The 25,304-nt window shown below is 40.2% G+C and overlaps 1 long non-coding RNA gene across 1 annotated transcript in view; it reads left to right on the plus strand.

The window, feature by feature from the left end:
* Nucleotides 1-24,811, plus strand: part of LOC135275871 (uncharacterized) — a 60,519-nt gene extending 35,708 nt beyond the window's left edge. Inside the window, exon 3 of the long non-coding RNA XR_010343437.1 lies at nt 24,747-24,811. This is a non-coding gene — a long non-coding RNA (uncharacterized LOC135275871). The remainder of the gene's footprint in view (nt 1-24,746) is intronic.
* The last annotated feature ends 493 nt before the right edge of the window (nt 24,812-25,304 follow it).

Consider the following 25,304-nt stretch of genomic DNA (forward strand, 5'->3'; position numbering starts at 1 on the left):
TAGATGACTGCCTGCTCTACTCTCAGGCCAAGAGACACTACGAACTATTTTAACTTCTAATGGAAAAAGAAGCTGAAAATAAAAGAACATTTATCTCCTGACTACAATTTAGGATTTTTAAGCAAGTTTCTTAATCTGTGTGAACTTCATTTTTCATATCGGTAAAATAGAGATAAAATTGTCTTCCTTTCAGAGCTCCTAAAAAGACTAGAAATGATGTGTGTAAAACACATTACACGTCTTAAATACTCAACAAACCTCTTTATTGCTGCTCGTTTCCTCATCGTTCATTCTATTTACATTTTTCACTCAACTCCCTCTCTCTGTTCATACCATTCTCAAGTCCATGTTGCACCCCCAAAGTGTTCCCTGAGAAGAAATTGTATGAGAAGACAGAATATTCATTATTTGTATTTCATTTACCTAAGCATCATCGCATATGAGATGAGTTGTTCTAATTTCTAAGTCCTAGCAAAGTAAATGGGGTGAGTAAAGCCGAGATCTGACGTTGCACATTGAGCATGTTCAGCAGCGTATCTGGAACTTACATTCCATCCGTGGACTGATTTCTATTCTAATTTTAATCGCCAGGAACTGTTTTACTGTTACAGTCATAGAATGTGAGAGACGACAGGAAACTAGAGCTCCGAGAGGTCTTCTGCCTCCCCGACTATGCCAATTTTCCCAGTACCACTCAGTTACACTCACTAAACTGTACTCATTACATGGTTCTGATTTATCATACTATAATAACAAAAAATTTTAATTTTCAAGATATTTAAATCAGAAGTGTAGCTGGGTTGTAGGGATCTGGCTCAGAAGTGACCGGGCAGGAAAGAGCTAGAGAGCGGGGCTTGCAGGATCAGAAGACAGTACAAAGGCACCACACTCCCACCACCTTCTCTGAACCGTCCTGGTTTTGCTGCTGTCGTGCAGCCTCGTGCAGTCTCTGAGATCGCGTCAACATAATTTTGACAACTGCCACATCAATCCATTTCTTTTTTTTTTTAATTGTGGAGAGGTGCCATGGTTAAAGACTATTTTTTTCTTTGATCTTCTAACTCCATTGTATCCCCATTTCTATTTTTTTTTTTGATATTTTAATTTATATTCAATAGAAATATTTAGAGATTGCTTAGCCACTTTTTCTTCAACCCAGATAGTATGAATGACAGTGAATCTCTCTCCAACAGAGAAACACATGGTGTAGTTAGATAAGCAATTTCTAGAACCGATACAAAGCTTAGAGACTCAGCTCTGAAATTACTTACTCCTGTATATACAATCAAGTGTCACATAACATTTCGGTCAATGACAAATTGTGCATACAACAGTAGTCCCATAAGATTATAAGACTGTATCTTTACTTTACCTTTTCTATGCTTAGATATGTTTAGATAAACAAAGTCTCATTCTGTTAAAATTGCCTGCAATATTCACTACAGTTACATGCCATACAGATGTGTATCCCAGGAGCAATAGGCTATACCATTCAGCTTAGGTGTGTAGTAGGTTGCACCATCTGGGTTTGTGTACGTACACTGACAAAACCACCTAACGATGCATTTCTTAGAGCATATGCCCATTGTTACGTGACACATGACTGCATTTGTGTGACAAGTCACAAACTGAGGCTTAGTTTCTCATCTGTAAAGATGAATAATATCAAATGTATAGGACTATGTTGTAATCCTTTGCAAATGATATCGTCTATGAATCACAAATTTTATTTAATTCTGACTGAAAAATATAAGAAAATAGGCAGACAAGCCTAGATTATCACCAGCTGAAAGTCAATGTACCCTTAAGAATGGCTTTGACACTTTCTCAAATGCACAATCCAATTGAATGATGTACCGCAATGATAAAGGAACTATCAGATTCTTTGCAAAAATGCAGTGACGTTATAAAAATTGTGACCATTATTAATGAATATTTGCAGAGGGTAAACATCTTCCAACTGTCAGCAAATCAAACACCAGAATGGCAGAAGGTCACTTGGTATTTGAAAGACAAACTATGATGGCTCAGTGGTAATTACAATGAAACCAATTAGAAGATTAACAAACCCCAAATGGCATAATGTCATATAAGTAACTATTTAAAAGTCAGAATTTTGAATTCAGAGGATGAGAATCTTGGAAATCCTCCAGACAAATCTTCCCTAAGGCCCAGAGCTGTGAAGCGATTTACCCAAAGTCACACAAAAACTTTGAATAAGAACCTCTAGATAGTTGCAGGTGATATTTAAGTTCTTATTTTTTTTTTAAGTTTGACAAAAATGATTGTTTTGCTGTTATATATGGTAAGCTACTAATTCTCCATGTGTATTAAGAACCAGGCATTACAGAGAATATTTTATATACATCATTTCTTTGTTTCCTCTCAACCCAATGAAATGAAAGCTACCATGTTTCGCATTTAAGAGGTGAGGAAGCTGAGGCCCTGGGAGACCCTGTGGTTTGAAGCCATGGAACTGGCATGTGGCAATTATGCTTCAAATCCAGACCTGTCTAACTCCACAGTTGGTGCTTTTTGCCTTATCCTTCCTTTTATTCTCAACTTTGGCAAAATTCAGTTATTAAAGATTCCAGAGTAACTGACCATGTCGGTATTTCACCCGAAGGTATTTGTAGGATACAGCCCTTCTGACACATTATCACTGAGCCTGAAATGCAGCCCTCAGCAAGAACAATGGCCACTTTCTCCATCTTGAGTCCTGTCCTGAGCTATTGGTTTCTATAAAGCTTCAGCAAAGCCATTTGAAAGCACATCAAGGCTACAGAACAAAGATATAGTCCTCCCCAGATGCATGAATACCCATCATGTTTCTACAAATATTGTTAGAAAGAAATTTCAGGACAAATAGCCCTTATGGGGTCATAAAAGAAGTCCCAGAATTAAAGTCAGAAGATCTGAGTATATACAAGACACAGCGCCACCCCTGCAACCTGTATGACCTTAGAGCAAGGCTCTTAACTTCACCTATAAAATCAGACAAGGCTTTGAAAGGATTAAGTGAAATAATTCAAATATTCTTTGAAAAATTGTTAAGATGAATCATCAACAAATTTATAGAATACATCATTTTGATTTAAAAAAGTATGGTGTAGAGAAACCTACTTATGCCATGTTTAAAACACAGTCCATGCCTTCAAGAAGTTGGCAAGCTAGATGGTAAAACAAATGTGCCTAGTTGTAAAAACTAAACAAAAATTGGGCATCTCAGTTTCCTTCCTCATTATTTCCAGGTTACAAGTAATGTTGGCATATTTGTAATAAAACATTTCTTTTGCCTTTTGAAATTTTTCTCAGCATACATTTCTAATGTATAATTATGTCTAATTTTACTGGTTTGAGGCATGTATCTGGTTATCTATTGCAATAATAAGTCATCCAAAAACTAAGTGCCTTAAAACAACAATCACTTTTTCATTACTCCTCATGGTTCTAGGGGTTGACTGGGCTCAGCCAGGCAGCCCTGTCTCTGGTGGTTTCAGTCAGCTAGCAGCTAGTGCTGAAGTCATTTCAAAGCTGCCATGTTTGCAAGTCTGGTGGTTGATGCCAGCTGCAGACTGAGATCTCAGTTGGAGTGCTTGCCCAGAACACCTACACAGGGTTTTCCATGTGTGCTTCCTGCTTCCTCATGGCATGGTTCCTCAATTCCAAAAGCAAGCACCTCAGGAAAGCTAGGCAGAGCCGGATCACTTTTTATGACCTAGAGTTAGAAGTCACGTCCCATCACTTTGGCTGTAGTCACAGACCCACTCAGATTCGAGAGGAGGGAACACCATCCCTTCCTCTGAATAGGAGTGCCAATTTCATATTGGAGGAAATCTCGTTGCAACGCTATCTACCACAGGGCATCGTAAGCAGAATTCAAGGGTCTATTACGTTGTAATAAAAATCTGTTACAAACTTGTGCATAGGAACAAAAATAATATACCGTATAGCAAAGAAAATTACTATTGTACTAGAGTATTGGGGTTAAAGAATCATGAAATTCTTCCAAGTGTCTGTTGTAGCTACGCTGTTTTTTATCTTTCAAAATGCTCACTCCTGACACTACAGCATCTGCATACTCCAGAGTGGCCGGACTGAAGAACTCAGGTACACAAGTTCTCATGGGCTTCTGGGCTCTCAGAAGATAAAGAGATTGAGCCTTTGTGCTTTCAGTGACAGTAGACCAGAGACAGCTCTTGAAAAGGTCAGGCCGTGTGAGGAACTATTTCAGGAAGATGCATCCTAAACTGGGTAAGAAATGGGGGCCCTTATGGGCAAAGACAGTAGCTCAGACTCCAGTGGGAAAGATCAATTGTACAGACATGAGGGCTTTGAAGGAAGGAAAGGAACATGTAAAATGTAAAGAAAGCAGAAGTGAGACCCATTTGGAGAACAGAGATCTGTGCGGTCAGATGACAAAGAGCCAAGGGCAACTCCAAGGCTGCCAGACAGGTAAGGGACCGTCTATAAATCAGTCACTGACCTAGATGGGCAGGGAGCAAGTTTCAGAAGAAACTATGGGGAATCCCTTTTTTGTTTTCTTCAGTCTTTTAATAATGAATTTTGAAGCAACAAGCACAGAGACGTGTTTGCTAATCCGTGTTAATCTTGCTCAATACATCATCTCTCTTTATTTTCAAACTTGTTCTTCCTCTCTCTCCCCCAACATTTTCTCCTATACTCTGTTGAATAATTGTGTTTTATATTGTATGTCTCACCTTAAAAAATCCTTCCTTGGGGAAGTCTTCACTTACTCCTAGACTCAATTAGATGCTCCTGTTATACACAGGCACAGCATGCTACAGCCTCCTTCGCAGCTCTTAGCACAGTTATAATTATTTAAGTGTTTGTAAAAAGACATTTGTTCCATGTTCCTCACTAGACTTTAAGCTCTCCTGTGGAGGAGTTTCATCCAACGTGTCTCCCTTGGCATACCGAGTGCCACCACTGTGCCTGGCACATAGTAGGTGCTCAGTAACTGCTGCCTGAGTGACTGCCAGCTCTGTCTTCTGAGTTACTTGGACTAGGTGTTACCAATTCAAATACCTCTGGGACAGAGAGGTCAGGGGTCAAGGAGGCCAAGTGGTGAGAACCGTGGTGTATTATAGCACAAGCCCATCCAAAGCGTTCAAATTCTCATTAAAAGTACAACAACAAAACATACCCTCAGTATCACCAGCTCACAGACAATCTTCCATCTCTGGTTAGAGTGATGTTCTTCCAGGCAGAATGACTCCTCATACAAAGAAACAGTTAATCACCAAACACAGATCTTCCAGAGGGCACTCAGACTTAAGACAATGACCTGCATTATCACTCCCTTCATATGAATTCTGCACATTTGCAAAAGATGAAATTTAAACCCTGTTACGACACGTCATCCACTGCTCCTTTCTACAATCCTCTTCCATTCAGTGAATTTACAACCTATAGAGAAATGTAGGCATTATCCATTCTAATCCACTCATTTTACAGATGAGGAAACTGGGGCAAATGATTCACTGGAAAGCACACAGCTGGTTACTGGAGATTTGGAGATGGGAGAACACAAACTCATCTAAGCACTGTCCAGTGTTTTTCCCAAGCCACCAACACATCTGATCTAACATTCAAGGTGACTTTTGGAACCGAAACACTATGAAAATACTAGATGCAGAAATAATTTTCATCATGCATCTATTTTAATATAAGATATAAATGTGCACATGAATAAGCATTCTTACACATTGCTCTTCTTTAATTCTGGGCATGACCTAGGCTGAGATCTGAAATTGATCCCTTGCTAATGAGGAACAACTAAAAGGCAAAGATTTAATGATAGAAATTGTTTAGAGTTGGCCTTAAATAATGCAGTAATGGAATATTTATTGATTCTGGGTTCAGTAGCTCAAATGAGTGATGGACTAGGAAATGCCTGCCACTTTCTGGTGCCTTTCACAGAAGCACAATCCACCCCATTAAGGGAACGTGCTAAAGCCGAGAGCCAAAAATTGACTGAGCTATCTGGATACTCCAGGCTGACTCATCTGCAAGATGGTTCTTTTCTTAGATTCTCAGGATAGAAAAGACATAAGTTTTTGTGCATTGAAAAAAAAATGATGTGACCTTGTTTCCTATTAGTTCTGTCAAGCTGAGGAAAATCTAGAGGTGTCAAATGGCCTGAAATTTAAGTTCATTTCATGGCCCATCTGGCTCACCAAGTCCTGGACTCCTCCTCTGAAGAGCTTCAGAATCTCTGTGCCACTATTCTTTGTTTGCATTTTAATTTCCTCAGAGCTCTAGAAATTCAAACTTGTAGCCTCGATGCCTTTATCCCTCCCCCATGCCTCCCTGGCACAAATACCAAATAGAAACCACCTTGCTGCCTCTGTTTAATCACAGAATGACAATATTTCAGGATAACAGAGGGGCTGTTTGTGCTTTATCTTTTACTGTGTTTTTATGGGGAGCAATATATTTTCTTCCTTTCCTCCCCTGATACTGCCACAATCTTTCCTAAATTAAATATGTAACAAATTTCTCATATGACTTTATTGCCAGGCTCTTCTTACGCCATCATTAAATATCTTCATGCTGTTTGACAGTTATTCCTCATCAGTGTGTTACCTTAGAGACTGTCTGGTGTGAATGGAGGTTTACAGTATGTGGAGAGAGAGGGAAAGATGCCAAGTAGGAGCCCAGGGAATGGCCAGACCCACCCCCATCAGGCAGGGATGGGCAGAGCATGGTCAGGAGAGGGTGACAGCCAGGAGGCACACACCTGATAAGCAGAGAGTGTGTCCCATTCATCTTTGTGTCCCCAGGACCTAACTCTGTTCCAGGCACAGTGAGGTTCTCTGAAGATACTTGGTGGAGAACAAAAAAGGATAATAAGGAAAAAAAGATACAATAGAAAGATAAGAAGAGGAAAATGGAGAGGAGGCAGGGGCCGGCAGTTGGGGGTAGGTGGAGAAGATTCCGAAATTCAGAATGATGCTCAGTGAAAAAAATAAGACAGATGGGAAGCTCCACACCAGAGTGAGATTTGGGGTAATCTACCATTCATTAATCAATTTGATCCAAGACAAAATATACATAATGATGTTAAAATGGGAGGATTTCAGCTGCTGAAGAGAATGACAATCGTTAGAGCAATCCAAATCCTAAGACCATGCTCTGCAGTGCAAACAGGCTGCCACAGCCAAGGCCCCAGGCCAGTGCAAGAGGCATTTGATGGGCAAGAAGGTAAACTCAGGGGAAAGGGTATTGGACTGAGCCACATTGCCGTAGGGGATATTCACTGGATTGGATGAAATATGTTCCCCGGTGAGACTGGACCAGCAGCCATGATGCCCCAGAGGAAATTACAAGAGCCAAGAAAGAAGAAAACACATTTAACATTTCTAATAGTAGTAATTATCTGGATTTATTGATCAATTCACTGAGCTTATCTGAAAGACAAGAAAACAAACTGGGATTTGACACTGACTCCAGTCATAACCGCTGTGTGTCAGCTTCAATTTACAGCCATTCTCTTTGACACACAGTCTTTGAGGTATTGAGCAAGAATTGGTAAGCCTTATAAGTGGCTTATTTATATGACTTCTGCGGACACGAGGACCTCACCTAATGCACATTAAAAAAACAAGCTGGACACGAGCTACATTTCTGTCTCTTAGGTAACAAAGTTGTGCATAATCGTGCTATTTCGGCACTTTTTGTTTTGGTGTCAATCCAGACATGTAGAATCCTGCAAAATTAATTATGGAAGAGGGGAATATTTTGATTAATCTTCAGTGAATAATCTAGTTCAGCCAACATTTCTTGGCAATCATGTACACTGCTGTCCACAGGGTTATTTCTTGTTAGACTTCCTAACAGGATCTAATATTGCACATTGTAAATACATAAGCAAAATAATCAAGTCCCAGGGTTTTTTATCTGTTTAGTGTCAGGGTATGTTTTTTCTTTTTTGAGACAATGTTAGACCTATAGAAGAGTTGTGAAATATTACAGAGAATTTTCTTAGAGCTTTCACCTAGCTTCCCTTAATGTCGACATTTTGCATAACCACCATACAATTATCAAAGCTAAGAAATTGACATTGCTACAATACTATTTACCAAACTACAAAATTTATTCAGATTCTATTTCTTCCACTAATGTAGTTTTCCTGTTCCAAGATCTAACGGAGGTCTGATTTTAACCAGGGCAACACAAGATTGTCTTTGCATGTAAGAGAGGAGGTGGAGTTCTTAAGTCATGGAATCCCCTAGAAGTTAAGCTCCATGACAGCCAAGACCTTGTCAGTCTTGTTTATCTCTGTAACCCCAGGCCCAGGAAGAGTGCCTGGAACACAGAGGCTTGAAATGTTGAGTGAAGGAATGGATGACTAAGTGACCAGTCAGAACATTCCCTTCATTTTTACAGAAACAAACTCAACAAGACCAGATTCAAGGGGTTATTTTAAATATTGCATTTTCCCTTAATTTCTAAATTCTCATGGTCAGTTTGAGATTTTTATATGGCATAGTTAGACTGGAATTGGACTTGGATGATTAAGAATCCTGAAGAAACAGATAACAATCCCACCACTAACTACCTCCTACCCTAACCCACAAAGCTAAGGTAAATCCCATTACCTGTGTTCCATTAAGTATATTTCATCACCATATTTATTATACTATACTATAATTAACTGTGCATTTAGAATGGATTTCTCAGTAACAGATTTTTCATCTGATTATGCCAAATATCTAATTGATGTTAGATACACAGCAACAACACTGAAAAAATGCCTGGTTACCTTTCTTCAGTACACCAATATCACCTATACACCAACATCAAACACACAATGTTATTTGCATCACATTGTTGATGCTAATAATTAGCCAACTGTTCATTATTAACAATAATGTAAAGTTGTTCATGCAAAAACTGAATTGCACACCCACATTCTGAATCAAACCCTTGAAAGAAAGTTTATTCTAAGATCAACTAACAAATTCTGATATTCCTTTGAACTTCTAGATCTATTTGTGACTTATAAGAAGTACATCTATTTTCTTTATATGTTTGTTAGACTTGCCCAAACAGAGTGAGCTGGTTTATTTTGATTATGTTATCCAAGTACTTAAAACACAGCCACATGCTACAAGCTACTCAATAAAAAGCTGTTCTTGGTGTAATCAAAAACAGAGCAGAGAATATGAAAGCCTTTCACACCCATGCTCCCAATGCTTTATGGCTACTTCCTAAAACCATCATTCACTCTCACACACAGTGACTCAGGCAAACCCACATCCTTCTCCATGACAGGTGCGGTTGCCCCACTGGCTTCATCCTACTGGGAGGCAAGACCTCATGGTGAGAGTAAAGGAGTTTAAAGGGTTTTAGATCAGCCAGCTGGTGGATAGGACAGAACTCCAAATAATCAAAGCTACTTCACTCCTGGGTGCATATGTAGTCACACTGTAAGCAAGTCTGTCTATCAACAAAAACAAACACAACTGAGAAATCGCATCATAGAGAAACAGAGCTGAAAGGGCCCATGTAGAGGAAAACACAGGATCCTAGAGAGCTAAAGTAACTCACCTTAGACCAAGCAATGAAAGGCCCGATTAGCAGCCAAAATACTTCAGAATGAAAATCGCTGGACTGATTTTTCCAAAATCACTGCTTTGAAACCACTAAAGCTAACAGCAGCAGGTATTGTAAATCAGACCATGTTGCTCCCTTGCTTGAGACCTCTGAAAGGATTCTGGTTGTGCTGAGGGGCCAAGCTCGTCAATGTAACTTACCGGCACTTCAACTCTCTGGTCTTGCTTGCTTGCCCATCTCGCTTATCATTCCCACTTCTACTCCACAGGCTCACCTCACACTGTCCTGTTTTGAGTTGATCCGTGATGTCAAGTCCATGTTCCATGTTGTCTTTGGTCCCTGTTCCCTCTGCTAGAACAAATGTCACCGTCAGTCACCCTCCTCTTTGCTCTCCTTGCACCCTCTACTTCCCTATATAATACTGCTTAGGCCAGAATTGAAATTGGCCCTGGTTTTTGTTTTGTTTTTTTTTTTTTTTTTTTTTTTTGCCATTTTCTCTACAAAATAATAAAACACTTGAGAGCAGCAATCATATCTTTCTGATTCATTGCCCAAATCCAGGCCCTTGTACAATGCCTGACACATGATAAGTAGTAAATGAATACTTTTTCAATAAATAAATACATTAAATTAAAATTTTCTTATTAATTACCTATAAATAATTACCAAATATCCCATGAATATCATTTCCTCCCAGGGAAAATAACACTATATGAGTGTAAAACCAAACCATATCATATTTCATAGGAGTTGGTTTGCTATAAATTGAAAATCAGGTCATTATCATTATTATTCCAGAGTATCATGCTATATCTGTGCCCTTTAATAAATTAGGTTACCAAAAACTATATCCACCCACTCGACTCCCACAAAATGATATTCAGAAAGCAGTTTCAACCTTCTGGGCTCTTAGATATCTGCTCCACTAATTTTGGATTTGGAGTTGTCTCCTTAATAGTTAAAGAAGAAAGCTTTGAATTCCTAGCCCCTGAATACCGACTATCTGGACCTTGGGCACCGTGACATTGGAGCCCACACACCTTCTTGCTGACCCTAAAACGATAAAATTGCACCACCCATTATAGGTATCCTTTCCACTATAAAGACGGATTTCCTATTTAAAAAAATGCTTTATAGCACAGTGTCATTTTATTCACATCAAAGAGCTAAACTTTTATTTTTCTCATATTCCAAGGTTTTTCTGAGGGAACCACGTGACGATAAAGCTGTCTTTCTGCAAGTATTTACATCTCCTGTCTTCTATTTATATCTCCTGTCTTCTTCTGAACATGCATAAAGGATTGCATTTGGATCCCTGCCAAGATAAGTCTTAATTGATTTTTTTCAGGTGTTTCCTACTGCCATGGCAACCATAATCAAATATCTTTTCATGAATAGCTTTGTCAATTGCAATATAATATTCTCACTGAATACAGTCTCCAGTTCTCTTTCTACAAAGCTCTCGGGAGCTTTTCTTCTCTGACCTAACATTTCTTTTCCTTCAAGCCTCTAGGCCCCATGAAAATCATATATTTAAATAGCCCTCATGGTTTTTTAAAATGAGAACCTCCTATGATTTCCATCAGTAATAACACACACAAAGATAAAAATAGATTATGCTTTCAAGGGTAATAGATATTTTATTACTAGCATGATTTGTCAAATACCTATAATCCCTCTCAAATCACCTCTGACGATGTTATTTCTTTTTTTTTTCATTTTTGTCTCCCAAGAAAAATCATTATTCATCTTAAGAGAGAACATCTTGTCAGTGTTGCAGTTCAACAAAATAAGGAAAACATCTCTGCCAAAATGTAGCAAATGTGATTACACAAGGCCAAGGAGAAGCCCATAATTAGATCATTACCATGGAAACAACCTAATTACATGTGTAAAGCAGTGAGGGCTGAGTTGCAGATCTGAATATGTTAATACCATTGTCTATGTTATAATATTTCTGCTACTATTTTATATTTCCCCAAATATAAAATATAAATTATATAGATAAATCTCAACTCAGTTTAAATGAATGAAAAAATACCATACAGTTATGTGAATGGAGTTCAGGGATATTCACTCTATTATAAACACATACATATACCGTAAATGAGAAAAAATGTTTCAATGTGCATATTAATAATAAATGTACATTAGCATGTAAATAGCTGAATGGCCTTAAATGTGCATTCTAAAATTTCATACTGTGCAAAAAATATTTGCTAGAACGACCAAAGTTCTGATAAGGTAATTCAATTTTTTTCGACTTTATTTTATTATTTATACTAGGGAGTAATTTTATGTTAATCTGCCCTTCGTTATTTAGAGGCCTGTTGTTTCTTTAAGGACTCATTTGACCCTTGAAGGCTAAAATGTGCATCTCCATTCATTATTCAGGCCACAGTTAAAGAAATGTGCTGAATCCATAGGGGCAGGGAAAAGCTGCTCGGAACTTTATTTATTGGGAAAAGCTGCTCAGAACTTTAGGTGTGCATTTACTTTTTTAAATTATCAGCTCCAAATATCTGTTTCCAACTGCCTTTTAACACTATTTGCAAGTGCTTTTGTCATTAAATTTCTTAAACACTTCCCTTACTCTCCTTAACTGTCCATTTGGAAAGCATCTTCTCCAGCAGCACCAGATATTAGCTACTCCCTGACCTCCTCCACCTCTCCTGGAAACAGTGTGGCTTCCAGAGTTCAGTAGGCCAAGAGAGGAGATATTGCTGAGGTTCCTTCCTCCCAACCTCTTATGCTTTCATAATCATGATCAGAATCAGAGAGAGGAGCCCAAACTGCAGGGCTGAGGGTAAGAGTGTGAGGGCCCTTGTTATTTCTGATTGGTCTGCACTACTCACATCACCTGTGCCTCTGACTCTAGCAATGTGCCTCTCGTACTGTCATTCCCTACCCTTCCCTGCAGCTATAAGAACTGGTCTCCTTCTGGGGAGAAGGAAGAATGAAGGAAACCGTGGCTCTTTTGGATGGAGGTACAAACTCATTCTGGTGCAATCTTCTGCATGCCTCCATTTGCTTTCTTTTTTGCAGCACATCACACACACACACACACACACAATCATACACACACACAACAACCTGAGAACAGAATAGATGTGGCAAATCCATCAGCAGCTCAGGGATCCAAATAACTGAGTCTCCCTTTAACAGAGGCCCCAAGGGGTGTGATGCATAAACACATAACTAGCTGGGGACAGAAAATAGAGCTCATCAACACAACCATAGAATCTGAAGGAGGAAGTGAGCTTGACAGGAAAAACAGCTGGACTTACAGTCATGCCATCACATTGCTATGATGTATGAGTCACTTTCCCTTTGGGCCCTCAACTGTACCTCTCTGCAAAGCAATAGGATGTGGCTGGATGGCATTTAGGTCTTTCATAAGTTCTAACATGCTTATCCTATGGCTGTAATGTAATCTAGGTCAAGGCTGATTCCTGTTTTCCCTCTCATTCAACCTGACTGGTGCTGGGTCAGGATGCCCCTGGTCCCTTTATTTTCCATCCACCCACCCTGGAGCACACACACTGTTAAGATGGAAAGGAGTCTGAAATGGAGAAAAGATTACTCTATTTGTCCTATTAATCCTATAACCTCTGAGGGCCTTCATTGCCTTTTCACTCAAATGATGGTCACTGCAAGGGTATCCGGATGGGGCAGTGACTGAAGGGATCTCTACAAGTCCTTCGAGCTGTTCCGATGTAACATTCCATGAAGAAAGTTACTTTTCTTTGTGTACTTCAGCAGCTCTCATCTATACTCAGAAACCTTTGGTGACTCCCCATTTTCATAAATGCCAGAACCAAAAGCCACTGCCTGTCTTTCAGAACACCTGTTAATCTAGCTGCAGTTTTCTTGCCCAAACTTGTTTCCCACCATCCCGTACCTCGAGCTCACTGGTCTAGCCAGGTGTTACCACAGATCCACACATCCTCAATCCCAGTGTTCTCCCTACTCTCATGCTGCTTCTATATTCACCAGCCTGGCACATAGTAGGCCCTCCATACAGATGTGTGGCTTGACTGTTGAAGCACTCTCCCACATCCAAACCTCATCCCAGTTTTCAAGGAACAGGTCAGGCCTCCATCTGTAAGGCTTGCCCTGGTGGTTGTGAATTACACGACTGTGCTTTCTAATCTACAGAATTTATTATGTGACACATCATTTAGGACTGACACTCATGACCTCTTTAATCACTGTTGAAAGTGTGAGGAAATTTACTACCCCTTATGAGTAAATATTCTGAAGATGAGTAGCAAGCCTTCTATTTCTTTATCATAGTGATAGAAAGAAACCACCTAACCCCACACTGAATCCTTGATAGGTACTCAGGAAATATTAGATTGATCGGCTAGGAGGTGCTCCAAGAACATTTCCTAACCAGGATGAATACCATTCCTACTGTACAATCTCCACTTGGCTAAATGCTCATCTTTCAAGAGGAAATTCAAATGCCAGTTCAATGTGGCCTTTCTCTACCCTGCTAGATAGAGCTTACCTTTTCTCTTCTTAGAAATGTCTATCGGTGGGAGAGAGATCCAAGATGGCCAATTAGCAGCAGCTCAGGATTGCAGCTCCCAGTGAAAGAGCAGAGAGTGAGTGGGCGCCACACTTCTGGATGAATTTTTGTTGCCCACGGACCAGGAGATTCCCAGTGGAGGAGCCCCACGGGTCACTAGCATGACTCTTTTGGCTGGCGTGGCTGTTTTGCCGGTGTTCCAGCGCAGCGGTTCTCAGTGTGGAGTATACAGGACTGGGTGCCCTTTTAGTTGGCATTTGGAGCTCCAGGAAGGCAGAATCGCCCATTCAGCTGATTGAAAAGGGAACTGGAACAGGGAGCCAGACCAGAAGATTCCCGGGAAGAAAAGCGCCACGAATCTCAACACCGCTGCTTCAGCTGGCACAGTGGGTCTCTGCAAGAGAAATCACACAGATTCCGGCACCCTTTCAACAGGTGACTGGAACACCTGGGAGCCCCCACAAAAAAAACAGCAACTAGAAACGCTGAGGATTGAGTTTCACAGCAAGCACAACTAAACCCGGGAAGGTCCAGCTCTGTGGGGGAGGGGTGTCCACCGAAGGAAAATTAAGAAACAGAAAAAGCTTCATCACCAACAAGCTGGACGTCCACTCAGAGACCCAATCTGAAAGTCAGCAATTACAAAGACAACAGGTGGATAAATCCAAAAAGATGGGAAGAAACCAGTGCAAAAAGGCTGAAACCACCCGAAATCAGAATGCCTTTCCTCCTACAGGGGATTGCAGCTCCTCATCAGCAAGGGAACAAGGCCTGATGGAAAATGAGTGTGATGTATTGACAGAATCAGGCTTCAGAAAGTGGATAATAAGAAACTTCTGTGAGCTAAAAGAACATGTTCTAAACCAATGCAAAGAAACTAACAACCTTGAAAAAAGGTTTGACAAAATGCTAACAATGATAGACAATTTAGAGAAGAATATAAGTGAATTAATGGAGCTGAAAAACACAATAGGAGAACTTCATGAAGTATGCACAAGTTTTAACAGTTGAATTGATCAAGCAAAAGAAAGGATATCAGAGGTTGAAGACCAACTCAATAAAGTAAAACGAGAAGACAAGATTAGAGAAAAAAGGGTAAAAAGGAATGAGCAAAGTCTCCAAGAAATATGGGACTATATGAAAAGACCTAATCTACGTTTGATAGGTGTACCTGAATGTGACGAAGAGAATGAATCCAAGCTGGAAAATATTGTTCAGGATATTATCCAGGAAAACTTTCCCAACCTAGCAAGGCAGGACAATATTCAACTCCAGATAATACAGAGAACACCACAAAGATAGTCCTCAAGAAAAGCAACCCCAAGGCACATAATCGTTAGATTCACCAGGGTTGAAATGAAGGAGAAAATACTAAGGGCAGCTAGAGAGAAAGGTGAGGTTACCCACAAAGGGAAGCCCATCAGACTCACAGCAGATCTCTCAGCAGAAACCCTACAAGCCAGAAGAGAGTGGGGGCCAATATTCAACATCCTTAAAGAAAAGAATTTTCAACCCAGAATTTCATATCCAGCCAAATTAAGCTTCGTAAGTGAAGTAAAAATAAAATTTTTTGTGAACAAGCAAGTACTCAGAGATTTCATCACCACCAGGCCTGCTTTACAAGAGCTTCTGAAAGAAGCACTACACATAGAAAGAAACAACCAGTATCAGCCATTCCAAAAACATACGAAAAGGTAAAGAGCATCACCGGATCCAAGATGGCTGACCACTAGCAGCTCGGGCACATAGCTCCCAGTGAAAGCGCAGAGAACGAGAGGACGCCACACTTTCAGACGAATATTTGTAGCTCACGGACCAGGAGATTCCCAGCGGAGGAGCTCCACGGGTCGCCAGAGCGACTCTTGTGGCCGGTGCGGCGGTTTTGCTGGCACCTTAAAGTGGCAGTTCTTGGTGCAGAGTCCAGAGATTCCTGGGCAGAAAGGCACCATCAATCTTAACACCGCCGTCTTGGCCGGCGCAGTGGATTGCTCAGATTTTGGCGCTGGGAATCAAAAAGTTGGACGTCCGCTCAGAGACCTAGTTAGAAAGTCGGTAATTACAAAGACAACAGACGGATACACATATAATGAAGGGAAGAAAGCAGCCTAAAAAGGCAGAGAATACTCAAAATCAGAATGCCTCTCCCTCTACAGGGGATCGCAATTCCTCATCAGTAACGGAACAAGGCTTAATGGAGAACGAGTGTGTTCCAATAACAGAAGCAGGTTTCAAAATGTGGGTGATGAGAAACTTCTGTGAATTAAAAGAACTTGTTCTAACCCAATGCAAAGAAACTAAGAACCTTAAAAAAAGGTTTGACGAAATGCTAACAAGAATTCACAATTTAGAGAGGAATATAAGTGAATTGATGGAGCTGAAAAGCACAACACGAGAACTTCGTGAAGCATGCACAAGCTTAAACAGTCGAATTGATCAAGCAGAAGAAAGGATATCAGAAGTCGAGGACCAGCTCAGTGAAATGAAACGAGAAGACAAGATTGGAGAAAAAAGGATAAAAAGGAATGAGCAAAGTCTCCAGGAAATATGGGACTATGTGAAAAGACCTAATCTACGTTTGATAGGTGTACCTGAATGTGATGAAGAGAATGAATCCAAGTTGGAAAATACTCTTCAGGATATCATTCAGGAAAACTTTCCCAACTTAGCAAGGCAAGGTAATATTCAACTCCAGGTAATACAGAGAACACCACAAAGATATTCTTCAAGAAGACCAACCCCAAGGCACATAATTGCCAGATTTATTAGGGTTGAAATGAAGGAGAAAATACTAAGGGCAGCCAGAGAGAAAGGTCAGGTTACCCACAAAGGAAAATCTATCAGACTCACAGCAGATCTCTCAGCAGAAACCCTACAAGCCAGAAAAGAGTGGGGACCAATATTTAACATCCTTAAAGAAAAGAACTTTCAACCCAGAATTTCCTATCCAGCCAAACTAAGCTTTATGAGCGAAGGAAAAATTAAATCTTTTGCGAACAAACAAGTACTTAGAGAGTTCACCACCACCAGGCCTGCTTTACAAGAGCTTCTGAAAGAAGCACTATACATATAAAGGAACAACCAATATCAGCCTTTCCAAAAATATATTAAAAAGCAAAGAACATTAATACAATGAAAAATTTACATCAACTAATGGGCAAAACAGCCAGCTAGCATCAAACGCCAGTATTAAACTTATATATATTTCAATTGGATAAAAAGCCAAAACCCATCGGTATGCTGCATCCGGGCCCATCTTACATGCAACAATACACAAAGACTCAAAGAGAAGGAGGAAGATTTGCCAACCAGAGAGTAAAAATAAACAAATAAACAAAAAGCAGGAGATGCAATTCTCGCCTCTGATAAAGTAGACTTTAAAGCAACAAAGATCAAAAGAGGCAAAGAAGGACATTACATAATGGTAAAAGGACCAATGTAACAAGAATAGCTAACGATTCTATAGATCAACGAGATAGAAAATTAACAAGGATATTCAGGACTTGAACTCAGACCCGGAACAAGTAAACTTAATAAACATTTATAGAACTCTCCACTTCAAATACACAAAACATACATTACCACCTCACACCTATTCCAGAAGTGACTATATAATTGGAAGTAAATCACTCCTCAGTAATCGCATAGCATTTCATAGGTTTAAATGAAATATTGGTTGGCTGTTTGTTATCTTCTTCCCTTATTCCTTCCTGACTACATCATTAAGTATAATTTTCAGTATACAAGAGGTTTTCAATACCCATTACTAAATTGCATTCTAGCCTGGGCAAGAAAGCAATACTCCCATTCTCTCTCCCTCTTTCTTTTCCTTTTTCCTCCTCCCCATTCTCTCTCTCTCTTTCTCTTCCTTTTTCCTCCTCCCCATTCTCTCTCTCTCTTTCTCAAAAAAAAAAAAAAAAAAAAAAGAGCATCACCATAATGAAGAATCTACATCAATTAATGGGCAAAACAGCCAACTAGCATTAAATGGCAGTATTAAACTCACATATATCAATATTAATCCTAAATTTAAATGGATTAAATGCCCCAATCAAAAGACACAGACAGGCAAATTGGATAAAAAGCCAAAACCCATCGGTACGCTGCATACAGACCCATCTTACATGCGAGGATACACAAAGACTCAAAACAAAGGGATGGAGGAAGATTTACTAACCAAATGGAGAGTGAAAAAAAAAAGCAGGAGTTGCAATTATTGTCTCTGATAAAATAGACTTTAAAGCAACAAAGACCAAAAGAGACAAAAAGGACATTACATAATGGTAAAAGGATCAATGCAACAAGAAGAGCTAATGATCCTAAATACATATGCACCCAATACAGGAGCACCCAGATACATAAGGCAAGTTCTTAATGACTTACAAAGAGACTTAGACTCTCACACAATAATAGTGGGAGACTTTAACACCACATTGTCAATATTAGACAGATCAGTGAGATAGAAAATTAACAAGGATATCCAGGACTTGAACTCAGACCTGGAACAAGTAAACTTAATAAACATTTACAGAACTCTCCACCCCAAATCCACAAAACATACATTCTTCTCAGTATCACATCACACCTATTCTAAAAGTGACCACATAATTGGATGTAAATCACTCCTCAGCAATCGCACAGCATTTCACAGGTTTAAATGAAATATTGGTTGGCTGCTTGTTTGTTATTTTCCTCCCTTATTCCTTCCTGTCTCCATTGTTAAGCACAATTATTGGCATAAAAGAGGTTTTTAACACCCATTTTTAGACTGCATTCTAGCCTGGGCAATAGAGCAACACTCCCGTTCTCTCTCCCTCTTTCTCTTCCTCTTTCTTTCACTCTTTCATTCTTTTCTTCTTTCTCTCTTTCTTTCTTCTTCTTTCTTTTTCTTTCTTTCTTTCTTCTCTTTAAAAAAAAAAAAAAGGCTCCCTTCCACTTTTCCTTCCCCAGTGTTTGTCTACTGGAAAAAAAAAAAAAAAAAGCTATGACACCTTAGGCAGGTTACCCAGAGTTCCTGTGCCTCACACTGGTACCTAAGAAATGGGATAATCATAATACCCATGTCACAGAACTGTTGAGAGGATTAAATGAGAAAATGCAGGGCCATCTTTCTGGTAGATAGCATTGTCAGTCTGGTAGATAGCCCCAAATAGCCTCTTTGCCTAGAATTCTGTAAAAGCCCATGGAAGCCAACTGCCTAGATACCTTCTTTCTTGTCCTGCTGAGTTTCCAGATTTCTCCATCCCTTACTGGCACTCAAGTGGTGATATCACTCTGTAGTGTAGCCTATGATGTGAGGACAGGATTTTTGCCTCTCTTGCTCACCTCATCTCTCAGAGTCTAAAGAAAAATGTCTATCGGCACTTCTCTCATTGCTGCAACTATTTGTTCATATATCTGTCTCTCCGCCTAAACAATAAATTACTAGCCTTGAGGAAAATAAGCAAATTTTACTTTTGTTACAATTGCATTTCCAGTATCATTCCCATAATACAATAAATGTTTAATAATGTTGAATGAATGTATAGAAAAAAATGCCCACACCCTTTAGGAAAAGAGTGTAATTTTGCTTCACTTTCTCTCTCTCTGAGCATGGTGAAATCAATTTTTGGCAATTTGAGATGAAGGACTAATATGAGGCTTGGCATCCACTTTGCAAGTTCATGATTTAAGTTGCATACTGAGTTAAAGGATAGAATTATCCATAGGATGGTAATATTTATGCCATGCCTTCTCCACTATGACCTTTAATAGTCCTGAGTGGCTATGCATGGATACTGCACTCTCTGGCTTTTGAAATCCATATTAAAGAATAATTAAGTAGTTAAAAGCCACCATTAAGAAATTAAAAGAGTTAATATATTTGAAAGTGCCGAGGAGGGTGGATCACTAGGTCAAGAGATCGAGACCATCCTGGTCAACATGGTGAAACCCCATCTCTACTAAAAATACAAAAATTAGCTAGGCATGGTGGTGCATGACTGTAGTCCCAGCTACTCGGGAGGCTGAAGCAGGAGAATTGCTTGAACCCAGGAGGTGGAGGTTGCAGTGAGCCGAGATTGCGCCATTGCACTCCAGACTGGGTAACAAGAGTGAAACTCCATCTCAAAAAAAAAAAAAAAAGTAAAAAGATTTTGCTTGTTACAATATCTTCTTGCCAGGTGGTTCAAAGATTGTGGTAAGACATTAATTGCTTCTTTTAATCCCACACGTGTATCTTTCATCGTCACTATCTACTTTGAACTTTGTTTGTTTGTTTGTTTATTTGGAGATGCAGTCTCGCTCTGGCACCCAGGCTGGAGTGAAGTGGCATGATCTCAGCTCACTGCAACCTCCGCCTCTCAGGTTCAAGCAATTCTCCTTCCTCAGCTTCCCAAGTGGCTGGGATTACAGGCATATGCCACTACCCCCAGCTAATTTTTGTATTTTTAGAAGAGACAGAGTTTCACCATCTTGACCAGGCTGGTCTCAACCTCAAGTGATCCACCCACCTCAGCCTCCCAAAGTGCTAGGATTACAAGCATGAGCCACCGCACCCAGCTTCTATTAATTTTTTTAAAGACAGTATCTCTCTGTCACCCAGGCTAGAGTGCAGTGGCACGATCATAGGTCACTGAAGCCTCAAGCTCCTGAGCTCAAGCGGTCCTCCTGTCTCAGCCTCCCAGGAAGCTAGGACTACAGCTGTGCACCGTCATGCCCAGCTAATTTCTGTTGTTGCTGTTGCTAGAGAAAGGGTCTCACTATATTGCCCGGGCTGGTCTGGAACTGCAAGCCTCAAGTGATCCTATGGCTTCAGCCTCCTGATGAATGTCATTTATTAGCAACATGGCAGAAACTGCTTTTATCACAGTAAGAATAATTAATGTCCTCTGCCTAAACAACCAGCTTGTTTTACACAATCGTCTTCATGAATTATATGACCACTCTCATTACCACTTGTAGCAAGCATGGAGGATTCACAATACAATTTCATATTCAGAAGACCATCTCCTTCTTTCTACCTTTGTTTTCCATTTATCTAATTTTTCCTGCTAATTTCAATTTAATATCATTTTACTATATATAATATGCATCTTTGTAAGGTGTCTTACTTTCAGACCAAACAGGTCTTCATGAACAAAAATAAACAGATCCATAGATAAAACAAATAAAAATGAATAATAAAATCTGAAATTTTCTTGATTAAAACTTATTCTTGATGAAAATTATTTTTAGATTTGCTATTGATAAATTTCTTTAAATTGTTATTACTGAATCACAACTTTAATCACTTTATAGATTGTTCATAATTTTGCTCATACTTAAAAGATAACTTTTGCTTTCCATTTAGTCATCTGGCTTTATTACTACACACTTCCAACTTAGCTAGTGGTGAACTGGGAAAAAAAAAGTGAGAAGATGAATAGTTGTCTTCAAAATGATCTCTGTATTTTAAGAGCTGGGATATATAATAATATGATCAACACATATAGCACTTACTATGGGCCAGCATTATACAAAGAACTTATCACCATTGAATCCTAACAACAACCGTAAGAGACGACACTGTTATTAACATCCCATATTAGAGATAAGGAAACTGAGGAACTCAGGCATTTGGTAACCTTTCCCAAGATCACACCACAAGTACATGGCAGAACCGGCATTGAAACCACTTTGCTACCCTGCCCTCGACTATGCTGTGTCTTCCAAGTCCTTAAAGGGTCAGTGAGGTAATGTTGAAATGTTAGCTTCCAGTATTGTCGGAGAACTACCGCAAGTAATAAGAGGTAAAAGGGGAAGAGATGATCAGTTATGCCGCTGCAAGTAAAAGACAATTGCCCCCTCAAATCCCACTGTTCTTCTTAAGATGACATTTCCCAGCACTTACCCCTCCCAGCCAAAGCATTAACGGATGATGCTTTAATATAAACTTTGTGGACTTGTAAGAAATCCAAACGCTATTTAAGCGAAAGACATTGTGCAAAGGGGGAATTTTCTTTCACTCTCAGTAGCAAAATTATTCATTGCCTCCTGCTATTATGAGTCATCCGTTGCTTCAGTCAGTGCTGCCCAGGGCTTTGTTTGCCATCTCTGTGTTTGAGCTTTGAAATGAGGTTATCGATTTATGATCAGTGTAACTCCTGGCTGACTCCTGGATGTTAAGATACAATAATAGAGGGTTTTGTGGAAAATCACCAGCTGCCCTTGAAGGCCGGATTTACATCTTGTTCATTTTTTTGTCACTCCAGCATCCAGCACATAATAAACACTCAATAAGTATATGCCGGATGAGTGACTGCTTCCATCAATTATTAGATGGTTGTAGACTTTAAGTTTATAATGGATAAAGACTCTGTTTACCACCTTATATTAGGCCAACACTGAACAATACAGATATAATAAAATGAATGAACTACTTAGAGTTTTAAGAAAACTGGAAAAGGGTTTATGTGTTGCTGAAGTCATATGCTAGGAGACATGTGAAAATAAAGGTTCTGCCAACTAAAAAACTTTATTTTAAATCCCATGAATCCTGTTTTATAAGGAACCAGCTACTTCATAATTCATTAACTGGAGATTTAACTTTTGTTATTTTTTCAGTGGCATAAAAGGGTATTAAGCTTTCTTTTATTTCCTTTTTTAAATCTCCATCACCTTAATATAGTGACTCCCAGGTATAATAGGCATTGGAAAAATAAAAGACATAATATATTTATCTGGGAGATTACTTAAAAAGGTTTCTGTTCTTCTGTTTCACTATAAAGGGCCGATTATATGCCGTGCTGAGGAGGTTTTACAATAAAAAGTGTGAAAGAGGTAAGGGGAGAGAGTCCCAACTAGCCTGGAATGGAAATCCAGAAATATCTGGCTTTGGCTTTAGAAGAAACTGCTGTCCATTATAGTGTTTATATTCACCTGGTGATTTACATGGTAGATGAGAAATCTTCTCAAAAATTGCAAGGTGTGTTCTCAGTTGGGGATCAGATTCATGCAGGAATGAACAGAAGACTGAAAATGGCAGGGAGAGAAAGCAGCCAAGGTGCCAGGAGAATTTGGCTGAATCTCTGAGAGAAAGTGTGAGAAAGTGTTCTAGAGAGGAAGGAGAGAGGCCTGATAAGCCGGCCTCAGCCATAGGGCTGAGCAGGAGGAGGACGAGGGGTCAGAAACACCAGCTCGTCCTGGTGCTTTCTCAATGCCCCTGCCGCATGAGTGCCGTATGCATGAGCTACACCAAGCTCCCAGCACCACTGAGGGGTCCACTTAACCAGGTGTAACTGCTCAGCCAGGAAGTCTTTCCCTTCACACTTCCCAAAGGGCTGCCAGCTTGTGAGACATGAGATCTGCTCTTCAGCAGGGTGGGGGCTGGGCAAGCAGCAAAGGACCTGGTGAGGGGAGACCTCGACTGGATCCCTGAAGGCTCATCAAGTTACCACGTGGGGCCGACAGAAATATCTGGGATGAACTTTGCAGGGATTAACATGCCTGTATGAATGAGCCGAGCTGACAGCCAACAAAATGTTCCTTTATCCAATGGCAAATTCAGGTTTAATGCTAAATGTGAAGTCACCTGAGCCCATATGCTGGGGAGACCTAAACACATTCAATGTATAAATTATTCTGTGAGAGAAAATAGAAATAAAATTATAAATTACTCTATATTTTTAGGCCAGGTACGGTGGCTCATGCCTGTAATCCCAGCACTTTGAGAGGTAAAGGTGAAGGGATCACTTGAGGCCAGGAGCTCAAGACCAGCCTGGGCAACATAGTGAGACTCCATCTCTTAAAAAATAAAAATAAAAAAATAAAAAATACCAAATAGCGGGGTGTGGTGGCATGTGTCTGTAGTCCCAGCTCCTCCGGAGGCTGAGGCAGGAATATGCTGAAGCCCAGGAATTCAAGGTTGCTATGAGCTATGACCTTACTGCACTCCAGCCTCGGCAACAGAGCAAGACTCTGTCTCTAAAATAAATAATATTATTAATAATTTTTTTTTTTTTATTGAGACGGAGTTTCGCTCTTGTTACCCAGGCTGGAGTGCAATGGCGCGATCTCGGCTCACCGCAACCTCCGCCTCCTGGGTTCAGGCAATTCTCCTGCCTCAGCCTCCTGAGTAGCTGGGATTACAGGCACGCGCCACTGTGCCCAGCTAATTTTTTATATTTTTAGTGGAAACAGGGTTTCACCATGTTGACCAGGATGGTCTCGATCTCTTGATCTCATGATCCACCCGCCTCGGCCTCCCAAAGTGCTGGGATTACAGGGGTGAGCCACCGTGCCCGGCCCCAATAAATTTTTTAAAGATATAAATTACTCTGTATTTTTGACTGGCATCATGCTTTATGGTTTCATAAACTTCTCATTTCTTTCTTAGAAACCTATTTGGCAAAAACAGGGCAGATATTATTCTCATCTAATAGCTGAGGAAACTGAGGTTCAGAGAGGCCAAGAGATTCGACCTCGATCCTACAGCTCATGTAAGGTGCGGGGGCTAGTCGGGGTGAAGTCAAGCCTGTCATTGCAACAGGGAAGTGCAGAGATGAACTCCCAGCACAGATCATTCTCCAACGCGAATTGTAATGTTCTTTTCTTCCCTTGTTTTCTCTTCTCTGCCCCTTTTCTCATTTCTCCTCCTCCTCCTCTCCCCTGATAGGTGCCAGGGATGTCCTGCCAGGAGCACAGCAGTTCCTTGGAGAAGGAGAAGATGGAGGAGAGAGACGCATTGGGGGAAGGTTGACAAAAGGCAGAGAACAGACAGGACTGGCAGAAGCTCTCCCCACCTCCTCTCCTCACTCCGTGCTCTTTAAAAACACTCCCTGAGTCATTTTCCTTTTAAAATCTCATTTCACCAGAATGTGTAAACACAATTAACCAAACGCAGTCATGTACTTACTGAATAAAGAAAAGCCGTGGCAGCTTTTTTGAAAACAGCAACAAAAGTGCAGCAACCCATTTGCCAACCAGCGGTAACGAGGGCTAGGAAGTGTAAGACTTTCCAGTATTAAGTGGGCTTTCAGCATTTTTTCCTCTCCCCCATCCCCCTTTTCAGAATTTATTCCCATGTCTTCTCTATGTCCCTGCAGAAGCCAGTCCACCAAAACAATCTACGTAGCCTGGCAGGGAGCCTGGCAAGCAAGCGTCACACACAATCCCAGCCTGCCCCCAGCACTCTCATGTCGGGGCTGGAAGAGTCCAGTGAGGGAAAGGCCTT

This window comes from Aotus nancymaae, unplaced genomic scaffold (assembly GCF_030222135.1).
Source record: "Aotus nancymaae isolate 86718 unplaced genomic scaffold, 86718_ANA_hifiasm-v0.15.2.pri h1tg000019l, whole genome shotgun sequence".
Lineage (NCBI taxonomy): Eukaryota > Metazoa > Chordata > Mammalia > Primates > Aotidae > Aotus > Aotus nancymaae.